The sequence below is a fragment of the Corvus moneduloides genome, chromosome 21 (assembly GCF_009650955.1).
Source record: "Corvus moneduloides isolate bCorMon1 chromosome 21, bCorMon1.pri, whole genome shotgun sequence".
NCBI classification, from domain to species: Eukaryota; Metazoa; Chordata; class Aves; order Passeriformes; family Corvidae; genus Corvus; species Corvus moneduloides.
This window is the reverse complement of record NC_045496.1, coordinates 5,426,817-5,441,937: the sequence shown is the minus strand read 5'-3', so window position 1 is coordinate 5,441,937 and position 15,121 is coordinate 5,426,817. Positions and strand designations below refer to the sequence as shown.

The window sequence follows — 15,121 nt, the reverse complement described above, 5'->3', positions numbered from 1 at the left end:
ATCTTCCTGTAGGTGCTTATGCTTCCTTGCAAGCCAGGCACCCCTGTCCTGGTGCAGGAGCAAGATGGTCGTGGCTGCCATGATGGCTAGGCTATGGGAACAAGGGGCAGAGAGGAGAAAAGCTCCATGGTGAGGTTGTGGTGTTCCCAAAAGCCATTGGCTGTGGTCAGTGAGAGGGATGAGATGTTGTCAACATCTGGTGAAGCCACTGCCCTCTCCCCATTTTATGTGTTTTCCATCTCCATATGTCATCCTGGTTGCTAGTCCTGGGTTCCTGTGTGGCTGCCACAGCCACCTCCTGCCCCATGGGGTGCATGTGGGTGTCTGCAGACATCACTTCCCCATCCTTCTTCACCAGACCCCCTCTGGTCTGCTTTCGTGAGACTGAAACGGATTCTGTCTGGCTCTGATAGACACTGAGCATCTGCTGTGCCCAGTGACTCCGAAAATCGCGCCTCTTTGTAGCCATGCATGGATTTAAGGACTCGACGTGAGGTGTCTGAAGGGGTGGTTGTGGCTCGAGCCCACTTTGAGTTGTGCTGCTGAAAGTAGGGGTTATATCTGCGTTGGGAAGGGTGTAAAATTAATGCAATGTTTGGATCAGCTCATTAACTAACTGTGCCGGTCCAAATCTTGCCCTTGGAGGCATGTGTGTTGCTGCCAGAGCCATCAACATAAAACCTCTCTGCAGCACAGCCGGGGATAGGATTTGGCCTGTTTATATTCACAGTGCAAAAAGGACCGAAGGATTAATGACTGATTACTTCTCAGGCCAGCGGGAGCCCCGGGTACCCATCCAGTCTGCAGATAAAATGCAGGGCAGACCAAGACAAAGCTTTGCAACAGAATCCTCCCAATTACCTCACCGATCTCCCCGCGCGCCATAAAATGCACCGTCAGCTCTGCAGCCGGCTCTCAGCCCAGGGACCAAACTCCTCCCGACACTGCTCCGAGCCGCTCTGTGAGGCTTGAGGGAGAAAAGCCTCATTCCCCCTCAGCCTCGCCCCTCTCCCTGACCTGGGCATCATTTGGAGGTGGTTTGGTGGAGCCTTGGCTGGTCCCTACCTGTCTGTGCATGTGTCTGAGCATCCTATCGGCCCCCCCAGCAGAGCCTGCGCGTTGGATGCAGTTTCTATGGTTACTGCAGCTCCCGGGCCCGGGCAGAGCAGTTGGATGCTGGAGCTGGCAGGAGCGACGTCTCCCCCTGGATCAGCCAGAAACTTGACAGGGAGTGTGCAGGAGCGACAGAGAGGAGGAGAGAGGGAACCCAGGAAAAAACCCTGTGCCTGCTGGGTACAGGGGTTGCCCCCAACAGGCTGTCCTCCGAACAGGCTTGAACACAGAGAGGGGGAGGAAAAACAATAAAAGGGATGATGAGAAAATTGCAGTTCTGGTGCGCACATGAAGGTGACATTTGTTGTAGCATCTCTAACCATCGATTCGGGAATCTAAACACATGGAAGTTTTAACTGCTGCCAGAGCCTGACTATTCTACCCATATTTGTTTTCTCCCAGCCCTTCTTTCCTTTTATTTAATTCTTTAAGTGTTTTTATCTTGATATTTTCCTCCCTACACACACAGATTTCCTCCCTGTGCCTATATATTCCTCTCCTGTTGGTTAGGCTAAAAGTTCAAGGTGTGTTTAGCCCTCACCACACGTGGTGTTGATGGCACCTGGGAATAATTGGGAGCTTTTTGGCAGCCTTGCTGCTGTGGCCACCCTGGTGTCCTGCTGATGGATGTGAGCACTGGTGTGCAAGGATGCAAACCTGGTTGTGTGTTTACATCTGCAATCAGGGACTCCCCCTGCCCCATCATTTCATCTAACCTGCCCCAAATACTCATGGTGCCCATCAAATTGGGTTCAACCTCATAGGCTGCACTTGCAAAGCCCTTTCTTTCTGGCTTGGCCACTTCAGCTCCTCGGAACTGCTGTCAGACAGGGCAGTGCCTCTGAAACGCGTGTGCTGTAATAGACATCTCCATCCCTGCTCTTATGGGCAGGGTGTGGGGACAGGAATGAAAATAATTAAGCCAAAGGCTTGGGCAATGAAGGGCTCTCGCCCTGACCTGCTTGGGAGGTAACTGGGAGCACAGGTCTCCCTGTGCTTCCCAGGTGAGGAAGGCTGCTTGCCCAGGGAGCTCTCGGTGAGCCCTGAGCCAGTCAGACTGGCTCTCCCGTCTCCCCGGGGCAGCTGCGAGCACTGCAGCTCTGTCAGGCGAGGGGTTGCAATGGGTTATGGCTGTCCCTGACTCAGAGAGGAAAGGACAGGCAGGCAGGGGAAGGATTTGCAGAGTTCTGGCTGTTTCCAAGTCTGGCAAGCTGAAAAAAAAATCCCTGTAATGCCAGGAAACCGCTCCCTGCGCTGTGCACCAGGGTGTTTCCTGGGTGGAGAAAGGATGGAACATGAGCTGAGTGGCTCTCCTGGATTTGCACTGGGGACTCCTGCTGTCCCAAAAAAAACACTGTCTGGTCCTGCCCACCTTGTGAGTGGGGCCAGTGGCTCCTCGGACTGCAGGGGTGGCAAGTCTCCTCCTCATGCAGGACCAGTCCAGCTCCTTGCAGAGGGGAAAGGCAGCAGTGTCTGGGGAGATGTTACATGATTTCTCCTGAGCTGTGGCCTAGTTTTAAGGGAGCCACTGCCCTCAAAACTGTCTGTCCCTTTCTCCTTACCTGCTCCATGCATTCACATTACAACTCACATTCCTGACCTACGCTGGGGCTCCTCGCTGGGCTGACACCTGATTCACACAAGCAGAATATTCTGGACTGATTGACTGGGCAGATTCCTAGGTCCCAGGCAGGGCTGGGGATGCTTCTTCAGTGGGGTGGTTGTGGTTGGAAAGGCTCCTTCCTCTTTGTCTTGCAGCTGGATAAAGACCAACATCAAATATCCTGAGCCTTTCTCTCTGAGGCTGTGCAAAGCCTGGGCTGGATGCAGAACGGGTCAGCTCCAACTTGGGTGTTTCCACAGGGGCAACACCATGGGTGTTCCCAAGGGGACGTAAGAGTGTCTGCAGCAGCACTGGTTGCTTTGCTGATATAGGACCTACCCATGCTCTCTTGCTTCTCTTGGGTCCTTTGGGAGGTGCTGAAGCAGAGCAAGAAGCAGAAATTTATCCCAGACCTGTAGCTCAGCCTCCCTGTCCTGACTTTGCTGGATGGTTTCTGCAGCTCTGGCAGCCAGCACATTCCTGCCAGCAGTTCCCAGGCTGCTGCCACCACCGAAGATGTCGGTGGGAGGCAGAGAACAGGGTGTCTGCAGGCCCCCAGCTCTTTGAATCACCTGCTCAGCCCTTTGGTTGCTGGGACTTGCAGCTGCTTAAGCTGTGTTTACCCTTCCCCAATCCCTTTTCTCCCCTTTCCCCAGGCAGACTGAAGCCAGACAAGAAAGGGCAGATGCATCTCCCCCTCGACAAGTCTCTGCAGGTGAGCCAGGAGCTGCTTGGCACGCACACCTGAGCCACCTGGCCCTCCTGCCGTGTTAACCATTTTGTGCAGGCAGGCAGGAGCGGCGCTGCAGCGGGGCTGGGCAGCTCGCCAGGGAATGCGTGGGAGCAGGGGCTGGGGGATGCTTCAGGGAGAGGGAACGGCCCCACTGAGGATCATCTTCCTGCGGCTGCAGGCATCGAGTCAGGCCACTCCCAGTCTGGATCAGTGGCTCGCGGTGGCCTGTGGAAATGGAACATCAGGCCCATAGTTTTCATATTTTCCCTCCTCCTGCCTTGCCCCTTGCAGATGGGAGCCCCTGGAGAACCAGGTCTGTCTGGGAGCAGGGGATAGAAGGCACAGCTGGGCAGTGAGCAAGGTGTTTTGCACCACTGGAGCTGGGTGAGACGGGCAAAGTCCACTCCTGTCCCAGCATGTTGGATGGCTTGTGTCTCCTCAGCTGAGCTGGACCCAGACTGGTCCCTGTAAGAGGTGTGTCCTGGCATGACGTCGAAACTGGACTCCCTGCAGGGCATCATGTTCCCTGAATGGGATCACACCTGCAATGCTGTCCATGTGCTTTCCTTGGGTTTCAGCGCACCTGCCTGGGTGGCAGTGGAACAGTATCTTGGAACTGGATGTGGGTATCCATCTTCAGGAAAGCAGCCTAGAAAGTAGTCTGGTTTTCTGAAAGAACAAAAGCTTTACTGAAAGTAAGACTTTCCCTCCAATCTATTTTCCTTGTCATGAAGGAGCCATGGTGACTTCTGTTGAAGGAAACGAAACCCAGTTTTAGTTCCATGTTCTGAGAAAGGTTTGAAATACAATGGAGACTGTCTCTGTATTGGTTTTCAGCCCAGGCACAGGGCAAAAGTTCTTGATTGATTTATGTTTCAAACCTCTCTCGCCCCACTTGTCTGCCTGGAGTTCCAAACCTCAAAGTGCCCAGCTCCAAGGGAGTATTTTTCACATGGGCTCATTTGGGTTAAATTCAAGGCTGTTTTTTTCTGCTTCAGGCAAATGTCATTGTGATCCTTTTGGTGTCACTTTGCTGTTCCCAAGTAGGTTCCTAGAGAAACGGTAGGAAGCTGAACATGTACATACATCTCCGAAGCACTCGGGTATTTCCAAGTGATGCAACCTCAGATTCCTTCCCCACCTCCCCCCATTCCCCTTTGCCTCAAAGCCCTTTTTTAGCCTCAGAGATCAGCTTGGGTTTGGGTTTTTTTTCTACTGTTTTAGATTTCTTGAGGCAGAGCCTTGCCTGGGGGGTGGAGGTAGGCAGCCCAGAGTAAGGGTGGTGCAGGCAGGATGGTTAGGGAAATGCTGACCCTTTGGGGAGACCTTGTTCCAGCCTGTAAGCCCATCTGTGACTCTGGCCTGACTGTGAAATCCTCCCATGGCCAGGACACATCATCAGATGAGAAATAACATCAGCTATTTGCATGCAAGTTAAACCCATGGATCAGGCTGAGGAACGTGCTGTTTTGTGTGCAAGACCTGTTGTTTTTCTACCAGGAGAACTTTTTCATGTGTTAAAACAACAATTTAAGTTATTTGCTGTTTAGATGCTCTGTAAAACCATGGATTTTGGCCATTGGTGGCCATTGCTTGCTGGAAGATCCCAGGTTTCTACCAGGCCAACACCTCTAATTGTGTGTGTCAGTGTGACAGTGCTATGTGACTTCTCTCAGCCCGGTGTGGGAATGCTCTGGTGTGGGGTTTTGCTTGCTGAGGCTTTCACACAGACTGTTCTCCCTAAAACCTGCCCTGTCGCTGACTGTGTGCCAATGAACCAGCCCGGGGAGGGACTGTTCCAGTTTCACTCATCCTCCAGACCTGTAGCCGGCTGGCAGCAATGTCAAACATGACTTGTCCCTGTAGACAAAGTCATGCTCGACATCACTGTAATTAATCCGATTCCTCGAGGTCGTGGCTCAAACATAACCTAATTGTCTTGGGGAGGCAACACCCTCTGGATTCCGCAATGTCTTGTCTCAGGTGTAGGTACTGTGTGAAACCTGGGAAGCAGCTGAGCTCAGAGGGGTCTCCCGATCCTGAATTCTCCCCCCAGTGCTGGGGACTCCAAGTGAGGGGTTGGGAACTGCAGTGGAGCTATGGTTTCATGTGAGGACCTGCCTTTCTGCTGCCCAACTGCCTATGCAGCTCAGTCTCCCTAGGAAAGAAAAATAGAGTGAAAACTTGTTTGCTGCTGGGAAAAGAGGCAAGCAGGAAGTTTATGTTCTCTGCTGGGATGTGGGACTGGAATGGTGAGCTCAGAGAGGGGAAGGAGAGATGCTTTCCCATCTACAAAAATCTTAAAAAAAAAAAATCCTGCCCTCCTAGTGCATAGGACAAACCCTTGTGAAATAACATGTCAGAAATTTCCAGCAGGGCTTAGGCTTTCCAAACTGTCTTCTGGAATAACCAGTGATGGTGTCTCTAGCCCTTGTGTGGGTTTAGGGGACCCAGGTTTCCCCCAGTTGATGCTCCATGGGGGACTGATATGGTTTGTTTGCCTTGAAGGCTCCATCCTCCCCAGGACAGACCTGGGTGGATATTCCCTTGGGTCCTGCTGTTCCCCACAAAAGCTCTTGTTTTCATTGTGCTGTAACAAGGCAGCTGGGGTTGTGTTCCCACCAGCTCTGCCCTGCGAACGGACACACGTGGCGGAAGAGATGGGGAACTCCAGTGCCTTGGTTCTCTATTTCCTCTGCTTGGGTTTTATTTCCTGAGCAGCTACAGTTCATTGCACGGGCAATATCCTCCACTTGAGCCTTTGCACTGATTTTGTACGTGAGGGTAGGGCCTCAATTGCAGTTTGTCCTGCTGCCACACTCCTAAAACCCTCCGGGGAAGGAGTTTGGGCTCCCTATTTGCAGGGAACAAGAGTCCCAGTGGCGAGGCTGGGATGTGAAACAAGCCGAGTGTTTTGTTTTGTAGCTCCGTACATGGCAGCGTGGCTAAACGCGGAGGCAGATTTCAAGGCACGGTCGTTTAACTACACTGGGAACGTCTGATTCCAGGCATGCTTATTTCACAGATTTTAGTTGCACATTTCCTGGGCAACAGTTTTGCAAATGTAATTCTGCAGGTAGGCTTTGGGGGCTGAGGGCGGTGGGTGCAGCTGGGCAAGCGCTCACTAGCGAAGGAACACGAAAGCCTCTTCCCCCTGTGCCTTGTGGGTTTGGTGTTGTTTTGTTTTCCCTCTTCAAATGACGAGTTGGAAAACATCTGAGACCAATACTGGGGTAGAGTGGGAGGAAGGGAAGATTCTAAAGCCCTGGTCAAGATAATGGGAGCAGTTTCCTTTATGGATTATGAATTTGCTTTCATAGTTTGGCTCTAGTTTGTTTGCAGGGAACATGGTTTGGCTCCCACTGTCTTCAGCAAAGCTGGACCAAAGTGGCCTCAGTGCAAGACAGACTCAGAATTTGGCTTTATCTTTTAAGGGGCCCATTCTGTTGCATGTTAGTGGGTCAAATTTTGGAGCTCTGACTCAGGCTGAACTTTCAGTGGCTTTTGAACCTGGAGATTTAAATATCTGTCTGCAGGGGAGGTGAACACCAAACGGCATCCCTAGCTGCAACTCCTTGAGACGTTACCTCCCCCTTCATCCCCTCCAGCTGTTTATTATTTCCCTCCTGCTGCTGCTTACCACCTCCACGGTGTGTCAGAAGAACGGGACGTGAATGCTCCCACTTCAGCCGCTTCAGCACAAAGTCTGGCAGCAGCTTCCTTCCAGCTGCTGGGGAAAGGGGGTTTAGGGAGAGCTGCCAGCCTTTGCCCAGGAGCCTCGGAGGAGAGTGCGAGAGCTGTTCCACCGGCGCTGCGCCGGCAGCGGGAGCCTCCGGCGCAAGGGAGCAGATGAACAAGCTGCCGGGGGTGGCAGCGGTGGTGATAACATCTGGACCCACCCGAGGAGAGCACTCTCCCGATGCTGTAAGTGTAGGGCTGCGACCTTTCGCTGCTGAGCTGCCTCTGCTCCCACTGAGTTCAGCAAGAGTTCGGGGTCCTCAGCCTCTCGCAGGTGCGGGGTCGTGCAAGCCGCTGGCATTGGGTTTGATAGGAGCCACACCTGAGGTAGCGCGCTGGGACCGCTGCCTGCCGGGCTGGGCGAGTCCCTTTGGGATGGCTCCTGCCAAGTTCGCAGGTACAGCCTATTTCAGTGCAAGAGGGAGTCCACTGGAGCCAGCAGTTGAGCTGCAAAGCTCTTCCTGGGATGAGGAGTGGCTAACGAGCCACAAATAACCTTTAAAAGAGAGTTGCTGTAGAAGCCAGAGAGTCCCAGGGGAGCTGGAGCCTCCCCCCACCTCCCTTTGCTGGCTGGCGGAGGCTGCGAGCAAAGCACCCCCATCGCTCCGTGCAGGGAGACAGCCCCGTCGCCTTGCCGCAGCCGGGGAGGCATCGCTGCTCTGCCAGCTCCCTCTTCCCTTCCTTTCATCTTTTTTTCCTCCTCCCGTGGCCCCTGGGGTCCACCCCCCCCCCCACCCCAGCCTCAATCCGATTTGAAAATCTCAAGGCAAATCCTGCTAAATAGGGAGATTTTGCCCGGCTGAGTCCCTGCCCTCCCTGGTCTCTCGCTCCCTTTGCCGTTTCTGGCCTGCTGGGTTTTGTGTTTCAGTTGTTATAAATAAAGCTCCAGGCACTGATTTGGGTATACAATGACACCTTGTGTTATTAGACAGCACAGGACAGACTTTGCAAGGGGAGCCTGCTCGCCCGCCCTCCCTCTCCTCCGCTGCCTGCGGTCTGCGGGCAGCCTCGCGCAGGCTCGGGGGTGGCTGCCAGCAGGTGCTTCTGCCTCCCTGCTGCTGCCTAAAATCACAGCCCCCAGACAGAAAACCCACCCGAGAGGACCTCGCCCCCTGCTTGGACTGGGCTGGGTTTAAATAGAGGTGGCGGTGGGAATTTTTGCACTTAAAGAAGGGAGGAAGAGGATGATGGGAAAAGTCTGGACTCTCCCTGTTTTGTGCAAAAAGTGAGTGGAAAGTGTTGGCAGGGGTGAAGTCAGGGATGTCATTGTCACCCATCACCTCAGCCCTGCTGGGAGTGACCTCAGCTTACCCTCAATCACCCAATGCTGTGGAGCTCGGCAGGATTTCATCCGGCAGCTGTGTCACCTGGATCCTTCCCTGCCTGGCCACTGTGCGCCTGGTAGAGGTGGGATCTGAGCATCCTTTCCCCTCACATGGCCACTCTGCCTTCTCAGCCCACGGGAAGGGTTTTGTCTGGTGGAAGACACCTCATACCAGCCACCCTCTCATCCCTTTTGCCCCCTGGGGATGAGCGCTGGCTGGAGTGGGGGAAACTGAGGCAGATGTTGAGCCACATGTGCCTGGTTTTGGCTCTTGGCGTTTCCTCCCTCACTTCAACACTGAGATTTGGGGACAGAACCCTGGGGCAGCTTTTTTGAGTTATCTCCTGTGTTTCACTGGTTGTCTCTCTGCAGGGAACTGGAGTCAGTCTCTGAGAGTCCAAGCTGTGGAGAATTTGAAGCAGCAATTTAAAAGCAGGAAAATAAAAGTGCAGCCTGCAGAGGGAAGGTGGCCTCTCATTGGGGCTGAATTGAGTTATCCAGATTATTTTAATTCTTTCAAAGACCTTTGAAAGTGGGGTTTTTGGGCACTTTGCTAAGTGGTCCTGGGTATTACAATTTTACTGACAGTTTAAGGCATTATTTGAATTGTGTTTGAGAAGTCAATGAAAATATCAAATACCAAAATTCCCCCTTGGAAATTGTTTCTGTGCTTTTTGGTATTAGTTGTTTGGTTTTTTATTTCCCTTCTTTCCTGTCACCTGTGGATTTGGGCTGTGAGGATGGGGTACCCCAAAACCTCTTTCGAGCTGAATGAAGCATGCTTCACACTTGCTGGCTGTGTCACCATGGCCAGAAAAGCAGGCTGGGCTTGCTGTTTGCAAATTGTCTGTCCAAATTCCTCCTGAGGAACAACATGCAATGGACTTGGTGTCTGGATAACTGCTGGTCTCCCCTCTGCCCCTCCCTCCCCACCTCTCATGAAAGGAAGAACATGTAGCACATGGGGTTTTGTTTTTGTGGTCTTGTGTTCACTTGGACTGCGGAGATGCAGACTTAAGAAGAAAGTACTAAGTACCCTCTTTTCATGGTTTGTGATGCCCGTGTTGCTTTATAAGGTAAATAACCCAAACCATCCAATAAAATTCCAACACTGTGCATTAATAGAGTAATGGAGATATTTAACGTATGCAGTAAAGCTGCTATTCCAGAGCCCTAGGCCTGCTTTAGTAGCTATAACAGGAGTGAATAAGATCTTTTCCTGCTTTTATTTATACACATATAATATCAAATATTACTGAGTTGTTGCTTGTTAATGTTAGCCAAAGGGGTTAAGAGAAATAAAAAGGGATTTTGCAACCATATCAGGGGAGAAAGAGCAAAAGTACGCCCATTAATAAATGAGAGAGCTGAATCCAGCAATGATATTGAAGTGACTAAGTTACTGAGCTGCTTTTAAAATCAGTCTCTGGTAAAATCAGTGGAGACAATTAGGAGACCTTGTCAGATACAATCATGGGCTCCCAAATAGAAGAGCAGCCCATGAGGAAATAGAGAGGCCATGAGGAATAGGGGAATGAAGCCAGCAGCTGTTGAAGTCAGAGGAAAGGCTCATGTTGAGTCCATGTAGCTGTCACTGGGATGTTGTGCTGGCAGGTCAGAGATGTCCTTGCTGCAGGATGGGAGCTTGTGTCTCACCTGGGACACAGGAGAAATGTGGGATGGGGTGGGAAAGCCTGGGGCAAGGGAGGTTGAGGTAGAAAAATAGGCTGAGCTGGGCAATTTCCATCTGTCCACATGGTAGAAAGAGCAGGGCTGGCATGGGGGGAGAAGTGCTGTTTCACACTCCCAGCAATGCTCCTGAAGTTAAAATTTTTCTCCTGTGTTGTCTGAGCTGTTGGAGGTGGCAGGATTGTGGGAAGAAGCATGGCATGGCCCATGGGAGTGCTTACTGGGGGTCAGAGCAGCCCAAAGGAACTTAATGGACACAATATTCCAGTTCTGCCCAGTGTCTCCGCGCGTCTCACTGGAGATACACAGCCATGGAATGAAAGCTGCAGGGAGTTCCTGTAAATGAAAGATGTAGGTGAGCAGAGGTAGCTGAATGGTGGGAGCACCCAGCATCATCCAAGGGTCACATTCTCCACTGTGGGAATTTTCTCAGGATGGTCCATGTCACTGTTTACATCCCCCTCCCACATCATCTTGAATGTTTTCATTAGATGCACAAAGTGAAGTCAAAGAGGAAAAAACTACAGAGAAAGCCTGGGAAGATTTTCTGTAAGAGGGCAGAAATAACCATGCCACAAGGAAAATGCCAAGTGGATGTAATTGCAACAGAGATCCAGAGGAAAAGAGCTTCTTGCAGGACAGCTGAAGAACTGGAAGTCTTGGAATAAATGCCACCACAGGAATGGAGAGCACTGGTCTAACTGGTGTTGTTGGGGACCCATCTCCTGAGCCAGCTGTGGTCACAGAAAGGCTAAAACCTTCTGTTGTGTGCATCTTGCGTAAGGGCAAGATCTCCCATTTGATATTTTTGGGGCAACAGATGCTGAGGCCACGTGTCAGACAGCCCTGGAGACATTACCCTGGTTCCTTCTCTCTTGCTTGTGCTCACAGCACTTTTCCAGTGCTCAAGTCTGGGCACTACAATGACAGTCAAGTGTAAACCCACTGGGAAGAGATTTGGAGTAAAGCACTGCAATGACTTGGAGCCTGATGAATAAGTGCAGGAGGAAAGACTATAGGAGTTAAAGCCTTGGATTGTGCTGGTTACTTTGCAGAGATGTCCAGGATGCAAGAGACCAACTGCAGCCTTGAGTGCAGTCTTTGGTGAAATGATGCATGGCAGAGACTGTTGCTGTTCTCTAGAAAGGAAGGGTGTAAATGCAAAGAAAGGGATTTGGAGGTATCCAGCCTTTAAAATTTCAAGTGAAGGTGGGAGCAGTAGGACTGAATCACACAAAGGAAAATGGTGACTGAATAACAGTTAAAAATCCCAGCAAACGAGCCAGCAGCAGGAGAGTGACTCTCCAATGACAGGCTGGCAGTGCCAGGTTTGAGTTGTTTTAAACACAATTATGCGAAGATCACAGATTAAAGGTGTTTTGCAGGAATATGGTAAAGGGGTAGGTTTGCTTCAGCCTTTTTCTCTTTGCTTGCCCTGAATTCCTTTGGCTAAACTTGTTGTTTTTAGAGGAATTGGTTCTTGCGGAGCTCAGCCAGGGCTTGCAGCTGTGCAGAGGGTGGGAAAGCTCCCTTGGAGTTCCCCAACTCCTCCTTGATGCGAGGCAGGCTGGCTGGCTGGTTGGTTTATTTATTTTGGTGCAGAGGGATAGGATTTTGGGATCTGAGTTTGATTCCTAGCTTGTGGGCTGTTAAGTGAATAACAAAATCTCTGTTCCTTGCCTATCATTCTGCAATGGGGATAAGGACCTTTCCCTCCCCACTCCCTGCTTTGTGATCTCTGTCACTTGCTGGGATGGCTCCTGATCTCCTGGTTGTGTGTTAGATTGACCTTCAGCTTAGGAGCTGTGGGAGGGGAAAACTGGGACAGTGTAGCCCAGATCTCTCTAAAATCCCTGTTCCTACTAACTGCCCCAAAATACCTGTTGAAAATGTTTGAAGAATGTTGGATAAGCATCTTCCCAGAGTTGTATGCTTTATTTGTTACAAAATTTGAAGGAGGGGAACTACTGATGAGGTTTGAAGAGATTCCCTTGGAAATGTAAAACCATGTAGGGATAATTTCTTGATTATTATTTTTTAATGACGTTGGGACTAGGAGGATCCTTGGAAGAGTAACAAGACAACCAATCCTTTCTCTGCAGGTAGGAGACACAATTCTGATTCCCGTGTGGCTGAGGTAGCCAATGCAGGGATGAGCACTGGAGAAGTATCCATAGTGTTGGGGAGATGCATCAGCTCCAGCTCTACTGGCTTTTACTGGAGTCTCATGCAGGTTGGCCCTTCCTTCTACTTAATCCCATCCCTGCTCCTCTTTCCTCTTTCACTTCAGCTATTTAATCTAGAAAAATTCCTAATACATTTTTAATGTGCCTTCCCTGCATGCAGGTTTTCTTTCTCTTGTCTGTGCAGACGCTTTTCACCCACTTAATGTCCCCGAGCTGCACCCTGTGGTCCACAGTCAAGGCTGGGCACAGTGGGTTTGCCCTGTGTGCTGGAGTGCCAACTGCCAGTGCTTTCCTCATGTCACTTCTGAGGCTCAGTGACTTTCTTCCCCCTTCATGTGAGTAAAGTTTCTATTAATCTGTTCTGGTTTAAATCTGTAATATGCATTTGTGAGAGAGAGGGTGGGAGAGAGGCATGCAGACCTCACCCTAAAAGCCTAATCCATCCCCATTCCTAGACTCCTTCCAAAAGGAAAGGCAAGAAAGAACCACCTGATCCCCTTTTCTTCCAAGTCTCGTGATTTACAGTCGCCCTTTTGGGCCACTCTTTGGTGGGGGGCTGCCCCATAGAGTTAAAATTCTGGAGGACACTGATTTCTCGTGGTTTGCACACCTTGCCTCCTCCCCAGAGCCACAGGAGCCACTCATGAAGGAGAAGAGCACATTGGCCTCAGTGCCACCAGATGCATTTAGTCTCATGTGTGCCCATTTTAGGGGCTGGCAATTCAACTGAGCCTTGTCTTCGTGTGGGTGACCTGCCTCCAGTGCCTGCCCTTCTGGCACTGCCTCCTTTCTGGGTGGCCCCAAGGGGTGGCTAACGGGGGAAGTCACTTACTTCTGCGAGATGATAAATCCTGCACTTGCAGAGCCACAGGCACATGGGCTGAATTTTGCCAGATTTGACCCCTTTTCTCTCAGTTGGATGTGTGCGACCTGGAGATGTCCCCAAGAAAAAGTGTCCAGCTCCCCTGAAAAGGATCGTTTATATCTCACTTCAGTTTCCTATTTAAACACCCCTTGCTGCTGGAGATGACAAATTCCCTGGGTGACCCCAAAGGAGGTGGCTGCCCACTGTCACCGTGGTGGGGACCCGTGCAGGACACCCAGCAGGAGCCCACTGCCTGCCCAGCCTGCAGTCCCATGCTGCTCCCTGCTCCAGCCCGGCTGAGCCGGGAGCTGGCTGGTGAGCCAGGGAAAAAAGAGGCTGCAGCAAAAGATGGAACAAACAGAATTTTTTTTTGCATCTAGAGGGGGAAGCACAGAGCTAAAAATAAAACGGGAAGATCAGTATCTGTCAGGCTGACGGCGGATTGGCTCTGTGGAAATGCATGTAATTACCAGGCTGTAGGTAGACATTTGCATGGAGCGAATAGCAAGCTACTGAGACAAGGTTACGCTTTAACCTTTAAGTCCTGAATCTGCTGGAAAACTAAGACAGAACTGCAGGAAATTAACTTAAATTAATGGAGTTGCTGTGAGTGAGCCACATGTTATTTCGATGTGTGTCACTTCACGGCACAGAGTGTCTTGCTGCCCCTGTGCCCTGCCTCCTGGAGGAGGGAGATGCTTTGGAAGGAAGTTTGGCGTGTGTGGATCTCCTTCCTTTCTTGGGGATTCAACTTGACTGGGGAGAGGAGCTGTGGCTTTTCGTGGTCCATATTCCTCCTTTCTTAGCATCCTTTGAGTTGCCAGTCTCCAAAGGCATTGAAGGAATTTGGGCAAAGGGACCCCCATCCTGGGGGATGCTGCGCTGTTGGGTGGTGGGTGTGGGTGCAATCCAGGTGTGCTGCTCCATGGAGGGCCAAGGAGGGGATGTGGTTGGGGGATGGATGTTTTGTTGAGTGTCTAGAGCTTGAGCTCTGCATGCAGAACTCTGCAGGCACCATTTAGTGCTGAAATTGAACAGACACAGCAAAGATGGTTCCTTTGTGCATCAGAACTGCTCCGGTGAAAAACACACAGAGGAACAAAACCATACCAAAACAATACTGTGTGCTCCCACTCTGGGCTCCTGTCGATGTTCCTGATGCTCCTGGCTTACGTGCTGCCTGCTTCCCCCTCTTGCTGCTGCCCATCACCCACTGGTCAGGCAGCACTGTGTGATGGGAAGAGAGGGCCTCCGCACCAGGAGGGGAGATGGAGATGCCACAGGCACATTTCTCATTCCCAGCTGGCACAACCAGTAGAGCTGCTGCTGCTGCTGTGGGCTGCAGATATGAGCAGCTTAGTCCAGCTGAGGATGGAGGGGAAGGGGGCTGGAAAACACAAGGCTTTGAAGCCTGCGGTGACATTTTGCTCTCTGTTGTCACCATGCTGCCTTGAACCGTGGGTGTAGTTTGGAGAATCCAAATTTTTCCAGCCTCTTTGCTAGCCATGTTGGCCAGGCAATGCTTGTTTCCAAAATTACTGCCTTTTTCCCTCCTTGCCAAAATTACTTGCCCTTCCCTCTATCCAGCTTGGGGACAATCTCGTCCACTGTACTGAAGTCATGGCTTGGCTCAAGCTGGCTGTGCTTCCGTGCCGTGCAGCAGAAGCTGAAAGTAGAAAAAGTGTGGTGGGACCAGGTGATGCAGAGCATGACCACTCACCTCTCCAGAGGGCTGGGCCACCAGGAGCTCAAGCTGCTCCATTGGCTGCTCATCAGCTTCTGAATCCAATTTAAGGCTCTGGCCCTAATCTTCAAAGCAACTAATGGAGTAAGTGCCAATGGCATCAAAGGATGAATTTTGTTCTGTCAG

At 51.2% G+C, this 15,121-nt stretch overlaps 1 long non-coding RNA gene across 1 annotated transcript; it reads right to left on the bottom strand.

Annotated features, from left to right (window-relative positions):
- Positions 1-1,565: 1,565 nt before the first annotated feature.
- On the bottom strand, positions 1,566-7,177 carry LOC116454320. Its single transcript, XR_004244059.1, has 2 exons — positions 7,090-7,177; positions 1,566-4,500 (listed from the first exon to the last, which is right to left on the bottom strand). It is a non-coding gene; the product is annotated as an uncharacterized LOC116454320 (long non-coding RNA).
- Between the last annotated feature and the right edge of the window lie 7,944 nt (positions 7,178-15,121).